Genomic DNA, 22,044 nt, shown 5'->3' with positions numbered 1-22,044 from the left:
TTTCCAGTCTTCTACTCCTCCTGGGTGAGTCTGCTTCTATTTTTTTCTAGAGCTCTCAGGTAGGCTGTTAAGTCTCCAATGTGTGCTTTCTCTGTTTTCTTTAAGTAGGCATTTAGTGCTATAAACTTTCTTCTTAGGATTGCTTTCATAGTGTCCCATAAGTTTAAATATGTTGTTTCTTATTTTCATTGAATTCAAGGAGGACTTTAATTTCTTTCTTTATTACTCCCTTGACCCAGGTGTGGTTCAGTAGTTGACTGTTCAGTTTCCATGAGTTTGTCAGCTTTCTGAGGGTAGCATTGTTGTTGAATTCTAACTTTAATCCATGGTGATCTGTTAAGACACAGGTGGTTACTAATATTTTTCGTAACTGTGGAAGTTTGCTTTGTTGCCGAGTATGTGGCCAATTTTCAAGAAGGTTCTATGAGCTACAGAGAAGAAGGTATATTCTTTCCTATTTGGGTGGAATGTTCTACAGATGTCTGTTAAGTCTATTTGATTCATTACCTCCATTAATTCACTTATTTCTCTGTTAGGTTTCTGTCTGATTGACCTGTCCATTGGTGAGAGAGGAGTGTTTAAGTCTCCTACTATTAGTGTGAGTAGTTTGATGACTGCCTTGAGTTTTAGTAATGTTTCTTTTACATAAGTGGAAGCTTTTATATTAGGGGCATAGATATTCAGGATTGAGACTTCATCCTGATGAATTGTTCCTGTTATGAGTATAAAATTTCCCTCACCATCTCTTCTGATTGATTTAAGTTTGAAGTAAACTTTGTTAGAAATTAGTATGGCCACACCTGCTTGTTTCTTAGGTCCATTTGTTTGATAAGTCTTTTCCCAGCCCTTTACTCTGAGTAGGTGCCTGTCTTTGTGGTTGAGGTGTGTTTCTTGTAAATAGCAGAATGTTAGATCCTGTTTTCGTATCCAATCTCTTAGCCTGTGCCTTTTTATAGGTGAGTTGAGTCCATTGATATTAAGTGATATTAATGACCAGTGGTTGTTAACGCCGGACACTTTTTTAGTAGTAGAGATTGTATGTTTTCCTTCTTTGAGTTGTGCTGGTGAAGGGTCTGTAGACGTCTGAGTTATTGTGGTCATTGTTGGACTCCTTGGTTAATGATTTTCCTTCTATTACTTTCTGTAAGGCTGGATTTGTGGCTACGTATTGTTTAAATTTGTTTTTATCCTGGAAAATTTTGTTTTCTCCATTTATAGTGAATGAAAGCTTGGCTGGGTATAGTAGTCTGGGCTTGCATCCATGGTCTCTTAGTTTCTGAAGTACATCTATCCAGGACCATCTGGCTTTCATGGTTTCCATAGAGAAATCAGGTGTAAGGTGTAAGTCTGATAAGTTTACCTTTATAAGTTTTTTAGCATTTTTCATTTGCAGCTCTCAATATTCTTTCTTTTCTGTATGTTTTGTGTTTTGATTATTATATGGCGAGGGGATTTTTTTTTTTGATCCAGCCTATTCGGTGTTCTGTATGCTTCTTGAACCTTCATAGGTATATCTTTCTTTAGGTTGGGAAAGTTTTCTTCTCTAATTTTATTAAATATATTTTCTGGACCGCTGAACTGCACTTCTCCTTCTTCTCCTATTATTCTTAGGTTTGGTGTTTTTATTTTTTCTTCAACTTTTTCTTTTATTTATTTTTATTTATTTATTTAAGATTTCTGCCTCCTCCCCTCCAGACTCGCTGAACATAGCAGACAATGAGGACTGCTGAGAAGTCAAGGTTTGGTCTTTTCATTGTGTCCCAGATTTCCTGAATCTTTTTTGATGAGAGTTTGTTGGATTTGCTGTTTTATTTGATCAGTGCGTTTATTTTTTCTATGGTATCTTCAGAATCTGAGATTCTGTCTTCTATCTCTTGTATTCTGTTGGTTATGCTTGTTTCTGTAGTCTCTATTTGTTTACCTAGATTTTCCATGTCCAGCTGGCCCTCTGTTTGTGTTTTCTTCCTTGCCTCCATTTCAGTTTTCAAGTCTTGAACTGTTTCCAATATCTGTTTGATTGTTTTTTCTTGGTTTCCTATGGTATCATTCACTGATTTATTCAATTCTTCAAACTTTCTGTTATACTTCTCATCCATTTATATAAGGGCATTTTTTACATGCTGTTTAAGGGCATCTATCACTTTCATAAAGTCAATTTTTTTCTACTTCTTCTTGATTAAGGTGTTCATGTCCTCCTGTTGTAAGGTCACTGGGTTCTGGTGGTTTCATATTGTTTTTCAGATTGTTGGATGAATTCTTGCATTGGTGCCTGCCCATCTCTTCCTCCAAATGCTCCCCTATGGATCTTCTTTTACAGGATCAGGTCTCCTTGCCCACTGATGTACCTTCCCAGTGATGGCACTCCCCAGTGATGGCTCTCCTGGTGCCCTGGTGATGGCTCTCCTGATGCCAAGATCAGATCTCCATGCTGGTTGGGTAGCTCGTAAACAAAGCACCTACCTTGCTTGGTGCAGGCAGTCTATTGAGACAAAGGAACTCCTGCCCACCCATTTGCCCTCACGATTCAGCCCCAGCACCCAAACAGGCTGAGCTGGGTGATGTTATGTGCCCGAAGAGGGGAGGGAGGCAGAAGTGGGGGTTCTGGATGCAAGCTGGGTGGGATAGGAAGAGAGAGGCAGTATCCGGGGGGTATAGCCCCTGCAGGAAGACCAGGAAGTATAGGGGGGATGAGGAATGTCTAAGTTCTGTGTCCCAGGCTGCTGCTGTGGGTCCGAAACTCACTCACCCTGGCAATTGCTCTCCTGGTGCCGAAATCAGATCTCCGTGCTGGTTGGGTAGATCATAAACAAAGCACCTACCTTGCTTGCTGCAGGCTATTGAGACAAAGGAACTCCCACCCGCCCGTTTACCCTCATGATTCAGCCCCAGCGCCCAAACAGGCTGAGCTGGGTGACCTTATGTGCCCGAAGAGGGCTTAATTAACCCATTTTTAATAAATCTGTGTATCACCACATGACTGTGGCTTACAGGCAAGATTCTAGCCTACATCCGTCTCAGGTCGGAGAATCATGGTATCTGTCTGACTCTGCTTTCTTCCTCCCAGAATTCTGTTCTGTCTACTCCACCCACCTAAGGGCTGGCCTATCAAAAGGCCAAGGCAGTTTCTTTATTAACCAATGAAAGTAACACATAGACAGATGACCCTGCTACACCAATAATCAAATTGAGAGCTGAAATCAACAAAATAGAAACAAGAAAAACAATACAAAGAATCGATGAGACAAAGATTTGGTTTTCAAAATAAACAAACCTTTTTCCAAACTAACCAAAAAACAGAGAGAGAATATCCAAGCTAACAAAATCAGAAATGAAAAGGAGGATATAACAACAGACATGTAGGAAACCCAGAGAATCATCAGGTCATACTTCAAAAACCTGTACTCCACAAAATTGGAAAACTTAAAGGAAATGAACGTTTTCTGGCTAAACATCACTTACCAAAATTAAAGCTAGACCAGATAAGCAAATTAAATAGATCTATAACCTCTAAGGGAATACAAAAGTCATCAAAAGGGCTGGAGAGATGGCTCAGCGGTTAAGAGCATTGCCTGCTCTTCCAAAGGTCCTGAGTTCAATTCCCAACAACCACATGGTGGCTCACAACCATCTGTAATGAGGTCTGGTGCCCTCTACTGGCCTGCGGCATCCACACAGACAGAACATTGTATACATAATAAATAAATAAATTTTTTTTAAAAAAAAGTCATCAAAAGTCTCCCAACCAAAAAAAAAATCTCAGGACCAGATGGTTTCAACTCAGAGTTTTACAAGATTTTCAAAGAAAAACTAATACCAATATCCTCAAATTCCACACAATATAAACAGAAGGAACATTGCCAAACACTTTTTATGAGGCTACAGTTACCCTGATACCCAAACCACACAAAGACACTACTAAGAAAGAAAATTTCAAACCAATCTCATTCACAAACATTGATGCAAAAATACTTGCTAAAATACTGGCAAACAAAATCAAAGAACACAACAGAAAAATCATCCACCATGACCAAGTAAGCTTTATCCCAGAGATGCAGGGATGGTTCAACATATATAAATCTGTCAATATAATCCACTAAATAAACAAGCTGGAAAAAAATTATCATCTCATTAAATACTGAAAATGCCTTTGACAAAATTCAATACACTTCATGATAAAAGTCTTGGAGAGAGCAGGGATACAAGGAACATACCTAAACATAATAAAGGCAATATACAGCAAGCTAACAGCCAACATCAAACTAAATGGAGAGAAACTCAAAGCAATCCCACTGAAATTAGGAACAAGACAAGGTTGTCCACTCTCTCCATATCTATGCAATATAGTTCTTGAGATCATAGCTAGGGCAATAAGACAACAAAAGGAGATCAAGAAAATACAAATCAGAAAAGAAGTCAAACTCTGACTATTTTCTGATATGATAGTTTACATAAGTGACCACAAAATTCTACCAAGGAACTTCTACGACTCATAAACACTTTCAGTAATGTAGTAGGATACAAGATTAACTCAAAAAAAATCAGTAGTCCTCCTTTACACAGATGATAAATGGGCTGAGAAAGAAATCAGAGAAACATTAACCTTCACAATAGCCACAAATAGCATAAATATCTTGGAGTAATTCTAACCAAACAAGTGGAAGACCTGTATGACAATAACTTTAAATCTTTGAAGAAAGAAATTGAAGAGGATCCCAGAAAGTGGAAAGATCTTCCATGCTCTTGAGAAGGTAGAATTAACATAGTAAAAATGGCAATCTTACCAAAAACAATCTACAGATTCAATGTAATGCCCAGCAAAATTCTTCACAGACCCCGAAAGAACAATATTCAACTTAATATGTAAAAACAAAAAACTCATGATAGCCAAAACAATCTTGTATAATAAAGGAACTTTTGGAAGTATCACAATCCCTACTTCAGATCCTACTATAGAGCTACAGTAATGAAAACAATCTGGTATTGGCATAAAAACAGACAGGAGGACCAATGGAATTGAATTGAAGATCCAGGTAACAATCCACACACCTACAAATACCTGATTCTTTTAGCAGAAGCTAAAAATATAAAATGGAAAAAAGAAAGCATATTTAACAAACGCTGCTGGCATAGCTGGATATCAACATGTAGAATAATAAAAATACATTCATATCTATCGCCATGCACAAACTCAAGTCCAAACGGATCAAAGACCTCAACATAAAACCAACCACACTGAACCTCATAGAATAGAAAGTGGGAAGTACATTTGAATGCATTGTCACAGGAGACTGCTTCCTAAATAGAACCCCAGTAGCACAGACACTGAGAGAAACAATTAATAAATGGGACCTCCTGAAACTGAAAAGCTTCTGTAAAGCAAATGACACTGTCAACAAGACAAAACGACAGCCTACAGAATGGGAAAAGATCTTCACCAACCCCACATCAGACAGAGGACTGATTTCCAAAATATACAAAGAACTCAAGAAACTTGACATCAAAAGAACAAATGATCCAATTTTTAAAAAATGTGGTACAGACCTAAACAGAGAACTCTCAAACAGAAAATTGTCAAATGGCTAAAAGACACTTATGGAAATGCTCAACATCCTTGGCCAATCATAGAAATTCAAATCAAAGCAACTCCAAGATTCTATCTTACACCTGTCAAAATGGCCAAGATCAAAAACACTGATGACAGCTTATGCTGGAAAATATGTGGGGTAAGGGTAACACTCTGCATTGCTAGTGGGAGGGCAAACTTGTACATCTACTTTGGAAATCAGTATGGTAATTTCACAGAAAATTAGGAAACAGCCTACCTTAAGACCTAGAAATACCACTTTTGGGTATATACCCAAAAAATGCTCAATTGTACCACAAGGACATGTGCTCAACTATGTTCATAGTAGCATTATTCATAATAGCCAAAACCTGGATGCCCCTCAACTGAAGAATGGATAAGGAAAATTTACACAATGGAGTATTACACAGCAGAAAAAATGACATCTTGAAATTAGCGTACAAATGGATGGATCTAGAAAACATATTGAGTGAGGTAACCCAGACTTAGAAAGACAAATATCATATGTACTCCCTCATAAGGGGCTTTTAGACATAAAGAAAAATAAAACCAGCCTACAGTCCACAACTCCAGAAACATAGACAACAAGAAGGACACTAAGAGAGACAAACATGGATCTATATAGGAAGGAAAAAAAAGACAAAAATATGCTGAGTAAATTGGGAGTGTGGGGGTCACAGGAGAGGGTAAAAGGAGAGAGAGGAAAAAGTGTGTGGAAAGAATGGAAGAGCCAGAGGAAGGGGTAGGGTCTTGAAGACTCATGGTCTTTTGGGTATGACATGGCTCTATACTCTTGAAACTCAGCAGCAGCCCTGATTGCCTCCAAAAGACCTGCACGAACCTAGGGCTATTGGTGTTCTGTCAAGGATGGGGGGGGCTGTGAGGCCCCACCCCTAAGGATTTACATGCAGTTCATGGGTTGCTAGGAGAAAGAGTGGACAATTTGTTCAATAGTGTAGCCACTGGCATGGCACCCAGTTCTCCTGTAAGCAGCCCCTCACTGATGGTCCCTTGGAAACCACACCAACTACACTTTTGAGTCACACACAGAAAGTGAAAGAGAGGCTTGAGAACAGAGAGGAGACTAGCAGGAGGAAAACAAGAGGTAGTGATGGGTTGAATAATCAAAAATGTATCATGGATGTGTTATATACCTGCATGGTCACGTCAGTCCTAACAGATGAAAAAGAGAGAGACTCTTAAAGAACCCAGCCTGGGAGATTAAGCCCTGTTCCTCAGATAACTTTCAGATTGGCCTCAGTTTCCCTTCAATAACTGCAAAGACTTTAAAACAAGGAGAATAGCAAAGCTGGGAAGGTAAGGAGAGGGGAAATTAGGGGGAGAGACTGGGAGGAGAGAAAGGACGGAGAGGAAACTGTGATCAGGCTGGGAGAAAAATAATTAATTTAAATTTTTAAGAAGATAGAAGTTTAGGGTGGGCATAGCTGGCTCTCTGTAATCCCAGCACTCAGGAGACTTGCAGCAGGAGGATAGTTGCAAGTTTGAGGCCAGCCTGGGCCACACAGCAGAGACACTGCCTCCTCCCCAAACAAGAGAAAACTCAATAACCCCCAAGTTCTATACCCAGCTTGAGATTTCAGAACTGGTGACCTTATCTGTCTTCAATATGAATGATTACCCCCAAAGAGAACAATGACATCACAGCCACCTGATCAAGCACTAAGTCCCACCAACTAGAAAGTTTGTACATACAACCCTTGTTGATCAAACCCTTCCTGTGAAGAAGGTCTCCATGACAATATGATAGGGAGATGAAGCCAAAGGAAGAGGTACAAGAAAATAAATGTACCAATTTCCTCAATTTAGATAGGAAAAATCAATACTTATGCTTCATTCTTGATGCTGGCATCCAGACAATGTATGCTTTCTCTCCTCTAGGAAAATGAGTCACCATAATTGAATCAATAAGCAATAAACAAAAAGCCATGTATGAAATTGAAAATGGCATTCAAGAATTACTGCTCTCAAGTTCCCAGCATTTTGGGGGCTGGTTTTTCAAACTGCCATGCATCAAATAATGTCCATGCTGGGTGTTTTCAGAGAATGCAAGAATCCTGGACCCTGCATTCCCAAACTGGGGTACCCTAGAGACCTGGGTATAGGTGGACAAAAAGAAATATAAGGCATGTTTGATGGCTACAGATGCCTACATTGCATGTGGAACTGTAACACACATGCAAGTCTGTGCTCAGCAGTATCGAAGAAAACATCCTTGCTAGAACAAAGCAAGCCCATCCCAGAAAGAGCAGAATGCTTTCATATTTCCAAAAGTGGCTCCCTGACACCCTCTCAGGTACTGCAAAGGTCTTGGTAGGCATTTCCCCCATAAAGCAATGGCTCTCAACCTTCCTATTGCTGTGACCCTTTAATACAGTTCCTCATGTTGTGATGACTCCCCCACCATAAAATTATTTTCATTGCTACTTTATAACTGTAATTTTGTTACTGTTATGAATTGCAGTATAAATATCTGTGCTTTCTGGTGGTCTTAGGTGACCTCAGTGAAAAAGTTGTTCAACCCCCCAAAGGGGTCACAACCTGCAAGTTGACAACCACCTGTAATAAGAAGACATCTCTTAGCATGGTGAAGTATGTTCTCAAACCACCGAGAGAGTGGCCAGGACTTAAACACAACTACCTGGTGGTAAATTCAATGTTGCTGTCACTGAAATCTTAAGGGAGCAATAGCTTTATGTGTTTGACCAGCATCATTCCACAACAAGGTGAGAAGAAAGGAATGGATGTATGATGGATAGATACATTTGCACATACAGATACATAAACACATATATAATTATTGGGAAAGAGGGAGAATTGACATTTCCCAAACATAAAAGAATTGCCTACTTGAAAAAAATCTTAAAACAACACACTTTATTTTTTGAGATTATAATATAATTACATCATGCCTCCTTTCTCTTCCCACCAAACCCCTCCCATATACCACTCTGCTTTCTCTGAAACTCATGGCCTCTTTTTTATTAATTGTTTTTACATATATATAAAGTGCTTACTTTTAAAATCCACTAACATAAATATGAAAAGACAGGTTCCCCCAGGGAGCCACAGCTAACGAGCTGCAGTTAAAGAGAAACTGTCTGGATCTGTCACACTGACTATAGAGGCTGACCGTAGAGGACGCAGTCAGGCTGCTAAGAACCAGGTCCACACAGGACTCGTGACAGAAGACCCAAGGAAAAGGAGAACACAGCACCCACAACCAACAGATCAGTGTAAAGGAGATGCTGGCTCATACCAAACTAATTTATGAATTGGATGCAGCACAGTCAATGCTGTAACAGAACTCTTAAGTGAAACTGACCACAAAAACCATCTCAAAGAACAGAGAGAGCCACAGGCAAGGGAATTGGAAAGATCTTAGAAAGAGCAGGTGCGTGGGTGCATGAGATACATCATGATGAAATAAAGCTGCAGTTTGACAAGAAGGAAGAGAGATCTGAGACAAAACACAGCACACTCCCAGGTCAGGACAGAGCCCAAGGTGTGGCTGGGGATGGGGATCTAGGAGTCACTGACACAAGACAAGCTGTGGCCCTAGATCTAAGAAGGTAGCATCCAGCATCCAGGGGGTTCTCACCCCACAAAGTCTGTGTCATCTTCTGTCGGCTCCTTGTCATCTCTTGCTTGGCCAGTGGAGAAGAATAGTAATAATAAACTCTATCATACAGGGATATCAGAAGGAGAAACGGGAGCTACACATAAGGCTCTCTTGGGCCTGAACACAGACTATTCTCTAGAAAACATTAAATAAAGTACATGCAGCCAGGTATTGTGGCTTATACCTGCAATCCCAGCCTTTGGGAAACTGGGGGTGGAGGACAGCTGTAAATCCCAGGCCAGCCTTGACTAAGAGTGATACCCTGTCTCAAATCTCATCCAGTAACTAGAACAGGTGCATCAAAAAGAGGGTTATCTAAGAGGACAGCTAACAAGCTGTGTGTGTGCTCAGCCTCACCCCCAGTGAACAGCTGATGGGCTTCAAAGGGACATCACAAAACAAAACTGCTAAGTGCTGGTCAGAGAGTGTGGATCAACACATCATCCTCGGTGGGGGGCATGTGTTTCAATCCAAGAGAAAGAAAAGAGATGGAGTGGATAGCAAAGACAAAATACTGGAAAACTGGGGGAAATCAACACTTTTTAAAGATTGTGTGTGTGTGTGTGTGTGTGCGCGCGCGCGTGTGTACACCCAAGTCTTCTGCAAGGGCAGTGAGTGCTCTTAGACTCTAAGCCATCTCTCCAGACAGCATCAGGATTTCTTCCAGCAGAGAGCTCAGGCAAGCAAGTGTGTGTGTGTGTGTGTGTGTGTGTGTGTGTGTGTGTGTGTGCATACATCTGTGTATGTGTGTAAAAGAGAGAGAATGTGTGTGTGAATGTTTGTGAGAGAGTGTATGCGAGAGGGAGAGTATGTGTGTGAGAGTGCGTGTGAGTGTATTTGTGTGTGTGTGCACACGTGTGTGTTCACCCCCCTGCACAAGTGTGCTGCTGAAATGTAGACGTTCGTGTGGAGGCCAGAGTTCAACCTCACATGTGTTTCTCCAGGCTCCGTGCACTCGGTTTATTTGCCAGTTAGGCTAGGCTGACTGGTCAGCAAGCCCCTCGCCAGTGCTGATATCACACCTGTCTGTCACCACACCCAGATTTTCACACAGGTTCTGGAGGTGGATTTCAGGCCCTCATGCTTACACAGTAAGCGCTTCACCAGCTGAGACATCTCCAAGTCCCCATATTTATGTTGAATCTCATAGGGGATAGCACCTATTTAAAAGAGAAAATGGGCAGATTAAGGAAAAAATGAATTTCCAGCATGAGATCAGGGTACCCGCATCCTCTGGGTTTCATCTTACAGGAACCTACAGAAAAACCAAGCACACCGACACGTGGGTAGAAAATGCCATTTTTCTAGCATTAAAAATATGCCATCTCTATGGGATAGCATTTGCTTGCTATGGTTACAGACCCACATGAATTTCGACACCGTTGTGACAAGTGGCCAGGGGATGCAGGATGCACGCAGGCAGTGATGAGTTGGGAACGCCACTCGCCTCTGCGTGCAGCCACTGCTTCAAAGCCGGCTGTGACGGGATCAAATCAAACGGCACCACGTGAAGCCCAGCCACCGCCAGACCGCCAACTTACTGCTATCATTTGCAGGAAATATGAGGCACTAAAACTCTGACACCACGTCCTTAGGAAAAAAATTGCAACGGGAAGAAGAAACGGCACGACATGAATCCAGCCTCTCAAATGAGCCGGCCGAACCTTGACAACTGATCTCGTGCGCCATGATTGATCCCAGGAGACACTGACCCTCGAGTCAAGTAGAACCCCCAGACAATCCGAGAGCGCCATGTGGGCTCCATTATGCAGACCTGCAGAGGCGGAGTGTGCCCTTGGCAAGGACTTGAAGATGTGTGGAGATGGCTTGCCACAGCCACTGTCACGATGCCTGTCCCTCAGCAAAACAGACCAGCAGGGAGAGTGGGATTCTAGTGCCTTTGTATAGAGAACCTGCAGCCCCAGTCCTGCCCTATGTAGCAATTTCTGGCATGTCCAGCAGCGCCTATCAGGCTCCTCCTAGGAATTATCTAACCACGATTGTCCTAAAAGAAACAACATCCATGTCCTTATTTCGCAAGAAAAGGACAGCAAAACTCCTCGGCTAGTAACTCGCTACAGGGACCTGTGTTGGTCTCCACACTCGAGCATCTACAGAGCCTTCCAGAGCCCAGGGTCCTGGCAGGATGGGAAGAGAAATGCACTTTGTGTGACCTCCAGAGTCACTCATGAAGACAGCTCCTGCTCACACATGCTCTAACTGGCCCTTTGGACTTGTTAGACAGCTCTCCACCCAATGGGCTTTGGGTTCCTAAGGGCTCTGTGGATGTCTGGTATATTAGTAACCCCAAGCAATGGGATGAGACAGTGGAGTTGTGGGACTCCATGCCACACACTGGACACAGTGCATAAGGGCCCTGTGTCTCAATGTGCCAGGCCCTGTTCCCACAGGTGAAGGGGGTTTCTAATTCACACAGGACAGATCAAAGTACAGGACAGTACAGAGCCCCAAATACCGCCTTGTGCTGCTGTGATTTCACCAGAAACGGTGGCATCCTCCCTCATGACCGAGACAGTTCCAGAAGCTGTAACCTGGCCCCAGGGCTACCGAAGAGTGTCAGGCCCGCACTGCCGCTCCAGATGGCTGACAGACATGGCCTCCAACAAGGCCAGGCCCAGCACACCACACTACCCAACACCCTTCATGAGATGTGCTGCGTTTCCTCCCAGGCCAGAGCCTCAGGCTGCTGGGTCATAAAATCAGCCTCAGACACAGCAGCTCTGCCTTGCTCTGGGACGCTCGCAGGGGAGGGAAAACGGCCCCCGCTGCTGAGTTTTGCCCATCTCCGTGACAGATGCTAAAGTGCCAGCTAGTCAAAGGGATGCTTTGGGGGCTGACAGCTGCCACTGTGGCCCATTACTGCCATCCCATGCATGTGCAATCACACATGCACACAGACATGTGCATAGCACAGGATGGGCATATTATACATGCATGTCTTCTCTGGGCTTTCTCTGCAGTGCACACGTGCCTTCTTGCGTGCGGTCACTTCACCTCTGGGAGGAAAAGGTCATCCCTGTAGAATGATCTTCCTAGTTCCTAGCATCTACCTAACAGGCATCTCTCCCAGGAGGGACAGCACTGGTTCTGAGGGGCAGTACTGCATGGCGCTCCATCTGCTCTTCCCTCATCCACAGAGAACTGTCAGAATGGCCAGATGTCACAGTGTCCCTGAAAGTTATCCCTGCATAGCCACAGGCAGAAGCAGAGAAGAGATGGCCTGTGGTGTTGCTGGGTTGCTGCTGTCGGGGAGCAGTACCTACACCCAGGTCAGCTCAGGGCCAGGCCTGCTGGACAGCCCTTCTGGAATGGCTGGCATGCCCTGTGCAGGGGCCAAGCCACCATACACCTCCAGAGTTTGTAGTTCAGAGCCTGTAGTAATATTTTATTTGTATTTTAATAAATAAAGCTTGCCTGAAGGTCAGAAAGCAAAGCTAAGCCACTAGAAACCAGGGAGTGGTGGCATACACCTTTAACCCCAGGACTCAGGAGATGGAGGCAGATGGATCTCTGTGACTTCAATGCTACCCTGGGCTCTGGAAGATCAATGCAGAAAGAAATCCAGGTGGTGGTGGTTTACACTTTTAATCCCAGTGTTTGCGAGTCATGTATCTTTAATCCCAGCACTAGGGAAGTAGAGACAGGAGTGATATGGCTGGGTAGAGAGAGGAATATATAGGGAAAGAGACAGGAACTCAGAGAAGTCTGAGGATTGGTGGAGACAGGATCTTGCCCTTTCAGTAGATCTATTTGGCAGAGGTAAAATGTCTCTCTAGTGGTTGGCTGCTTTGCTTTTCTGAATTTCAGCTTGAACCCCAAAATCTGTCTCTGGGTTTCTATTATTTGTACTACGATAGCCTCCAATGAAGGACATCAAGAACTCACAGGAGCTGATGAGAATCAAGGATCAAAGACAGACCTGGGGCAAGCCACACAAGCTTCATCGGCTCACCCACAGCCCCCAAGAGTAACTCCAAAGAAGTCCAAGCAGAAGACATAGGAGCTTGTCAAGGCACGGGCAGAGCTGCCATCAGAGGGAGAGGAATCTAGGGAGAATCTTTCTCCCAGCACCCCTGCTTCAGCCTGTGGGTTAAGTGTCACAATGGACCTGGGCAACAAGACAGCTTTGCCTACCATCTGAAGCCCTGGGCTTCATCAACTCTCTGTTACACATGCCTGCCCAAGCCTGAGGCCCCACATCTTCTCTGCTTCTCAGGGCCTGCTTCTGGAAGCTCCTGTAGGAGAAATTGTGTGAAGTTTGCCTGAGACCCACATACCCCAATTCCATACAGCTCAGGGTTCATCTGTGCCATAGCATCCCAGGTCAAGGTTGGAGGAGGACGGGGCAGCACTGGTCCCTGTTTGCCACAGAAACAAATGCCCACAAACACAATAGCTTCAAGGTGTAATCTCAGTCCTGGGGATCACAGGTGGGCACTAGTGACTACCATGTGACACAATCCACTCCTAGTGGCCTGAGGTTTCCTTGCTGATGTCATTCCTGTGTTCAGAGAGCACACTGCCTGTGCCCTCCTCTAGCCTCAGGTCTTGGGACTCCTGTCTAGTCACTCCGACTGCCATCTTCTACCTGCCAAACACCTGGTGCCATGCTGGGTAAGTCAGACCATCTCTCTTCCACGAACCCTATCCTCCCTTCTCTCTGAAAAACCCCAAGGCAACCTAACACCATAAGTTCTGGGCATATGGAGATTGGGGCATGGATACCTTTATGACCAACGGCGGTCTGGTGTCCAAAACAGAACTGGTCACATGAGGGACCATGTGTGGGAAAATGCTCCCAAAGCACACCAATGCCACTCCCTGAGGCAGGAAGAAGCCAGCCTTCTCTGAAGGCCAGACAACCATGGGGTGCAGCCAGCATAAAGGGAGGGGGATGGAGCTAAAGACCGGGGCGACCAGGCAGGGGCCTCGGGTTTTACTGAGAGGGCAATTGGAAACCATTCAAGGGTTTAAAGCTGAAGAATGGCCTTGTCTGATTTATATTTCTAAAAGATTGCTCTCTTGCCTGACATTTGAAATGATATTTGAGATATGCCTTGAAAGCACAGGTAGGATTTAGAGCAATGAGAAGGGGAGACACCTGGGTGCCCGGAGCCGGACAAGCCCGGTGGCAGGAAGGGAAGAGGGGAGAAGAGCAGCACCCCTGGGTGAGACGGAGGGGCCCTGGCTGGAACCGGGGGATCCTCTGTCATGGCAGAGGAGGGTGAAGTCTGCAGGGTGTCAGGGGTGGGAGGCACGCGGGGTCTGCTCTGTGCAGCTCCTCAGAGCAATCAATAGAGCCGAGGCTGCGCTGGCAGTGTCTTTACATCATCATTAGACACCATTAAAGGATCAATAATTGGAATAAAGGGGAATCTTTGCGAAAGGTCAGCTTCAATGCTGCAGGGACGGATCATTCCAGGAGGAGCCAGGCTGGGGCCCGGAGCCAAGACCCTTCACAGACCTTCTCTGCTTCACTCGGGAATATGGCAGGGAATTAATTTACTCAGAGAGCTTGAAGGAAAGATCTCCCATCCCACTGTCCTGCTCCTGTTCCTCCCTCCCTCTTTCCTTATTTCTCACACACAGAAAGCTGTACCTGATAGGTCCGAGAACTCTATAAGCTGTGACTATGTCTCGAGGAGGCAGAAGTACATGTGACATACTAAGGATGGGTCTCACCCTCTAGAGGGGGATCACCAGGTGACCAGCAGCCATGAAGACCTTCAGTTCAGGTCTGAGTCCCTCTGCCAGAGAACCACACCGCCGACAACCCCCCGACATGTTCAGGAATAACCCCAATCCTCTGCTCTGGTTTTCTTCCACTTTATGTTGTCACCAAAACAATGAGGCCTGGGTGGTTTTCAGCCCCTTGTTAAATAAAAGAGTGCATGCTTCAGAACAGAACCCAGGATGGTGCAGAACTTTTAAACGTGATTCAACGGAAACAAAGAGAAAATGGTAGAGTAAAAAATGTGAGCCCTGTCTCTTTAAGCCCTGTGCTCACGGTGCAGGCAGAGCAAATTCACTGTGTGTGGCCTCCCTCGGATGGAAAGAAGACAGGATCATTGCTGAAAGTGTCAGCCACAGCCACTGTGACTGCCCTATTTGTAGAGAAAAATAAAATATGAACCTTCCCTGTGATCTGCAGCCCTTTATATATTCTGCAGAGCTGCTTAAGCCTTAAATTAGATGAGCAATGCCATGCGCGGCACCATCTTAGGACAGCTCTGCACCTGTCTGGCGTAGGAAGGCTGTACTGCCCTTGGCCACTCGTGTCGTGTTTGTCTCTCTTACGAAAGGGAAGGATAAGGATGTGAGAGCGATCTGGCTGCGACATCTGTCACCCCATTGATCGCCAAGGTCGATTTGGCTGATCTGGCTGGCTAGGCGGGTGTCTCCTTGCTCCCTCACTGCTCCATGTGTGTCCCTCCTGAAGCTGCATCCCTCGTCCTGGGTCAAAGAGGACGACCTTCCCCGAATAGAGGAGGACCAATCTTCCATCAAGGGTATAAGAGTAGCTGCACTCCCCTGCTAGAACCTCCAAGCAAGCTCTGAAAGGGAAGGATGGAGACCCTGTGGGAGGAACTGGCTCTCAGCTAATAAAGGAGAGTTTAACCATCTCCTTCCCTACTGAGCACAGATAACATCATTCACACCCCTATAACGGCAGGTTCCATGTGTAACCCACTGATGTCCCAGAGATCTCGAAAGCCTAAGGACAGCAGAGGACTCTGGTTCCTTCCCCTTCAGGACTCGCTGGCCCTGTGGAGTCCTGGAACTCATGTACTGATCTTAGAAGATGGATCCTGGGATGCAAATGGTCCTAGCTTTCCCTGTCACCCAGTGAACGCCACTGCAGGCTGTGAGCAGCAAGGCCCTGTGGAAATAGCGTGAGGGTTCCTATTTGTGTGACCATCAATTCTGCTTCTAAAGTTACCCCCCAGGAAGCAGGGACTTAAAATGATCTCTCTTGGTCAGTTTTCTGTGGCAATAACTAAATGCCTCAGGTGTGGTGAAATTTGCTCACCATCTGTAAAATTTAGAGGTCTGAGGTTGGGGCTTTTCTTGCTGGTTGCTGAACCCCAGAGCTGCACAGGACCAGCAGCCCATGGTTAGAGAGGACACCTAAGAAATACAACTAGGCTGACTATCACAGCAGGCTGGCCCTCAAAATCACCCATCCAGTCACGATGCCCCCACTCCCAACCCAATCATCTTGCAAATGGCATCTTGCTGAAAGTGTTGAAACTTTACCATGGGGATTAAACGTCAATATGAGTTTGGCGGGGGGGGGGGGGGGGGGACGGACGGACGACACACACACCCAAACCATAGGGCATGAATTTCCCAGACATAGCTCACACCAAGATGTACCATGATGGTTACAGAGATAAAATGGATGGACCTTAGATCAAATTTGTGCAGGAAAGGAAGTGACCATCATCTTTAACCATAAGGCACGGTCCAACAGCGATGAAAAAATTACCACCTGTGAACTCAGCTGATTAAATCAGGGCACAGAGGCCTGTGGGCTTCCCGCCCTGTATCAGAAACACCTGGTTCATGAACGGATCTCACACTGGAGCAAGGACTGATACAGCTGCCTTGCTTTAAGATACATAAAAGAGGGGCGTGAGACGGCCATGGCCTCTGAAAGGGGTCCGTGTCACGAGTTTATCTCAACACCATTGTCCCAGAGGTGTTATCAAACTTTAATGCTGCCATATTGCCTTTGACTTTGATGGCCTTGCCACAGACTTGTAACCAGGCACCCTGATCACCTGTAGTGACTCTTGGCACTTGCGTTTACTCTTTGCTTTAACTCCTTGCGTCTCCATGGCCTCATTAGCCCTTCCATTTTTATACAACCTAAATCAGCTGTTGGAGGTACACTGTGTGGTTTGAGGGTTATGAAACCAGAAAATGGAACAAAGAACTTACGGTGGATGTAGTCACGGCGACCAAGTGAGACCAGGAGCAAACCCAGTGGAAATGCTTGAAGCTTCAATAAATCTAACTGCTGGCTGTCCTTGTTTGTTTTCAGTCAAACACCATGAAAGGATTCATTTCAGCTGACCGGTCACAGACCATGATCAAGGGAAGCCAAGAAAGGAACCTGGAGGCAGGAACTGAAGCAGAGACACTGGAGGAGCACTGCTTACTGGCTTGTTTCCTCTGGCTTGCTCTGCTGTGTCTGTTACGCAGCCCAGGCCCCCTGCCTAGGGATGGTACCGCCCACAGTGGGTTGGGCCCTCCTACATCAATCAGCAATCAAGAAAATGCCCAGGAGCTGGGCATGTGGTACATACCTTTTATCTCAGCACTCAGGAGGCAGAGACAGGTGGATCTCTGTGAGTTTGAAGCCAACCTGGTCTACGTAGTGAGTTTCAGGACATGCAGAGTTATAATACATAAATACATGAGACCGTGTGTGTGTGTGTGTGTGTGTGTGTGTGTGTGTGTGTGTGTAAAACTTTTTAAAGAAAAAGAAGATTAAAAAAGAAAATAAAATGCCCAAGACATGCCCACAGGCCAATCTGACAGAGGCAATTCTTCAGCTGAGGATCCCACTTCACAAATGACTTTCTAGTGTATGAAATTAAAAGAGAGAGCTACAGAGATGGGGTGAAGCCCAGGGTGCCTGGCCAGTTCCCTAACTCCCACAGTATCACAGAACCACTAACTCGCTGTTTCTAGGAGCCCAAATACATCCCTGCTCCCCACTCCCATGGCCTGATGGGCAATTTCTAGGGATCATTACTTCATCTCTGGGAGCCTTCAGCAGACAGCTGATCTCTACACAGACCCCCGCGATCCTCCACACAGCGCTGCCTCTCAGCTGTGTGTGTTCATGCATGCATGTGTCCTTGCAGCCCTGAAGATGTGTTCAGGCATGTATCAGAGGTGGTTTCCTTGGACAAGGCCTGAAGAGTCCAGTGAATTCCCTCCCAAAACCCTAGGAGCCCTGTCCATTTACACTTACTCGCTACTCTTCTCTCACAGGTGACCCCAGGTGGCTCAAGTGAGGCACAGTATCCTGGGCCCTCTGAGGACTGAGTGCCATGAGTGCTTTCAAAGAACAGCCATGAAAAGGGGAAAAGCCACCAACAACTACGGCAGGAGAGCATCCAAGGAAACAAGTGGCTCCTATGTGGCTTTTTAACACAATTGGAAAGGACCTTGTCCCCCCTCCCACCTCGAGTCCTTCCCGAAAATGCTTCTTCCCCAATAAGCCAGTCCCCGACCCAGCAGGCCATGCATCTCCATTTGTCTGGCTGTCTCTGTAAAAGGAACAAAAGAAAGGAAGCAAATTGGCCCTTCTAAGAGAAGGCAAACATCCCACAAGCAGTGCTGGTATGCTAATAACTGTCTTGGCTAGGAGTTTGTGCTCCCCTCTAAGCATGAGGCTTTCTCCTTCCTTTAATTCTTATGAACACACGTGCGTACAGACATGAATACAAAACACAAATGCACACACGAGCACCATGGGCACACCTGCACATTACACAGAGTGAGAGAGAGATGCACATAGGCCAATGCATACACATTTGCACACGCCAGCTAACAATGCATTCCTATCCATGCCCATGTGCACACACAGGTGCCTGTCAGCAACATGTGTGTGCAGCCACACACAGTGAAGACTGTCTCATGGCTGGAGAGATTCACAACTGGGTTTGTTTTCCCTGGGTCTGCCCTCTTGATGACCCACTGCTGTGAACCACCTTCCTGCCACACATCAGGACAAAGAAATATGGAGCCATTAACACACCATTAACTCAGAGCTAATGGGCCAGGTTCATCACCCCTTTTTCCTGACGCGAGGTAACTGCATGGACCTGCTTCATCTGAACTGTGACTCATCAACATGGCCACAAATCAGCCTTGCTGGACAAAGGGAGCAGGGGAAGACAGCGTTCCCTGGGCACTGAGTGTGAGTTAGGCCAGAGCTACGGTCGGTCAAGCCCCTGGAAAGTTGGTTTCTATACGAAGCTCCTTTTAGTGGAAAGTGTGGGCCCAGAGCAGTCTGAAAGCCATGGAGCCTGGGGGAATGGAGCCTAAACATGAGGCAGACGAAAGCCTCATGCAATAGCCAACTTTATTCAGAGCACCAGACAATTTATATTCTGGGTGTTAAGAAAGGTCCCGAAAGTAAAGTTCTCATGAGTTCAAGCTGTGTACAATCACAAGAACAAGCTGCACATAGCAGAAAAATGTTTTCCCATGGAGGCATAAAAACAAGTAACAATAGCCAGTAGTAATGAGTAATCTAAAGTAAACTCACCCACCCGGGAGGGGCTCGAAAGCACATTCCAAGAACAATTCTGTGGGTTTTCTCCCCCCCCCCAAAGAAACTAAGGTCACAAGACTCTCATCTCATTTTCTTGGAGTTTTCTCACAAACACTCAGAATTCCCCTCATACGACTCCATTCTTGGACTGGGTTCTGACATTAGTGGGGAGCCATACCTAGGTTAAAGGTTAGCATAATCCTCACACTGTGCACCCTGGGGCTCTGAGCAAGTCTCCAACTCCCTAAGCTCCTGCTCCCTCAGTGGCCAAGGGAGGCGGGGAGGAGAGAGAGGGGCAGAGAAGAAGAAAGGGGTCCCAGAGCTGCCTTGCATTCCCATCACACAGGAGCACAGCTAGCAGCACGATCTATGAATGAGTGCAGTCACAGCCTGCACCAAACTCCCAAATCTGCCAGAGCCTTGATCTTAGACTTCCAGCCTTCAGAAAAATAGAAAATGAATCTCTGCTGTCTGTGAGTCCGCAACTGCTCCCAGGCAGGCACGTGCTCTCTATAGATAGAAAGATAGATAGATAGATAGATAGATAGATAGATAGATAGATAGATAGATAGATAGATAGATAATAGATAGATAGATGATAGATAGATAGATAGATAGATAGATAGATAGAAAGATAGATGTGATATATGTATATGTGTGTGTGTATATATATATATATATATATATATATATATATATATATATATATCTTCTTTCTCTCTCCTCCCCACTGCACTCTGTCCTAGCACTGTTGATGGTTAATCTAGGAGACCAGCTCTTAGACGTGCCTTGATCAAGGTTCTATACAAAATTGACTGAAACGATAAGACCTCGTGTACCTGGACAGCACCACACCCCAGGATGGAGCCCAGGGCTGAACAAAACAGTCAGTAAGCCGGGCACCAGCCGGGCACCAGTACTGGGTCAGTTTCCTGACTGCAGGCGCAAAGTGACCAGTGGCCTCAGGCTCCCAGTGCTATGATGTCCCAGCATTGCTGAACTGGTGGCCTTGAGCCATGAGCCACAGACAAACCATCCCTTCCTTGTTTTTGTTACAATATTTTATCACAACAGGAATAATTAATCTGGCACCCAAGCAGACCAAGTCAGCAGGCAAGGCTGAAGAAGGGGGGTCCCGGTAGTCCCTCACTGTGGCTAAGTACAGAGCCGGCACTAGGGACTCAGTAAGGCGTTTATACATCAGAGAGACATACACACACACATTGCCCCCTCATTCCCTGACTGGGGGTCCTGAGGCCGTGGCATCCGGCTCATGCCGTAGGGAGCCAGGCCAAGGTCAGCTGTCACTTGCAGGGGTGTATTGCAAAGCTAGTTGGAAGTAAGGTCTCTGAACTTTTCCTTGTTAAGACCCGAGGAACATCCTAACAGTTTGCTGTCCATGATGCAAGATGTGTTTTCCCAGCCCCTACAGCCCACCACTCTGAGGCTCCTGAGTGGCAGGTAGGGGCAGCTGGTTACTATTGGCCAGTGTTTCTTGCCCTGGTTGGAGACGTTTCCATAATAAATAATTATTGATTGACCCTACTGCTCCTAGCACTCAGAAAAGCAGCCCTCAGTGTGTTTTCCTTCCTTCTGAAGCGACACATCTTCCCTTCGGCCTTCAGGACTCTCACAGCCTGCTCACTTCTGAAACCAAAGGCCAGGAACATGGGTACCACGGCCTTGAGTAGCCAAGTCTGACTTTTGCCTCCTGGCTCTCGCTTGCCCCCAGAACTGCAGACAGGGTCCAGCTTTGCTGACTTTCCACTTAGTCACTAATGTAAAACCTAGAGGTGTGTTGCTACAGCAAGCCCTCTCCCAACTCAGTGTTTCCCGGGAAGGTGTATCACATGAGGAATCAGGTGGCATCATCCCACTGGGGAGTGGTGGGACTGTCTCTGGGCAAAACTTGCCCTCCATGTGGCCTCACTCCAGAGCCCTGCTCAGCAGGGCAGTGCAGGCTATATATATATGGCTACAAGGACAAAAGCAAGGCTACCCCCATGATTCTGGGGACAGAGACCAGACCCAGTAAAGTACCTTCCACTCCATCTCCCATTCGCTGCCTATGGGTCAGTCCAGGTGGGTAGGGAAGGGGCCTAGGTGGGAGGGAGTACGCCTGCCATCATGTAAGTTACCCAGATCTCTCTCCATGACACGTGGCCGGTAACCAATGAGCCATAGCCGCTGCAGCACAGATGTGCCTGGAAGGGCAGCCAGGAAGAGAGCTGCACTGCCGGACCCATCTCCAGCCAGGCCGCTTCCTAACTGTATGACTCAGTAAGTTAATTAATCTCCAGGATCCTCTGCTTCCTCGAGCACAAATGTACCATAATGCTGTGCGCTGCCCAGGGCTGTGGAGCAAGCGGACCCCTCAGTATGAAATGTGGGTGTTGATGAGCTCTCTGTCCCCCACATGGTCAGCTCCCTTGGGGCCACCCCCACCTTCTCAACAGCGTCACTTTATAAAGCCTACCCCATCCCACTCAATCTGCCATGTTCTGG

Source organism: Microtus pennsylvanicus, chromosome 8 (assembly GCF_037038515.1).
Source record: "Microtus pennsylvanicus isolate mMicPen1 chromosome 8, mMicPen1.hap1, whole genome shotgun sequence".
NCBI lineage: Eukaryota > Metazoa > Chordata > Mammalia > Rodentia > Cricetidae > Microtus > Microtus pennsylvanicus.
The sequence above is the reverse complement of the archived record's forward strand: the minus strand, read 5'-3'. Positions refer to the sequence as shown.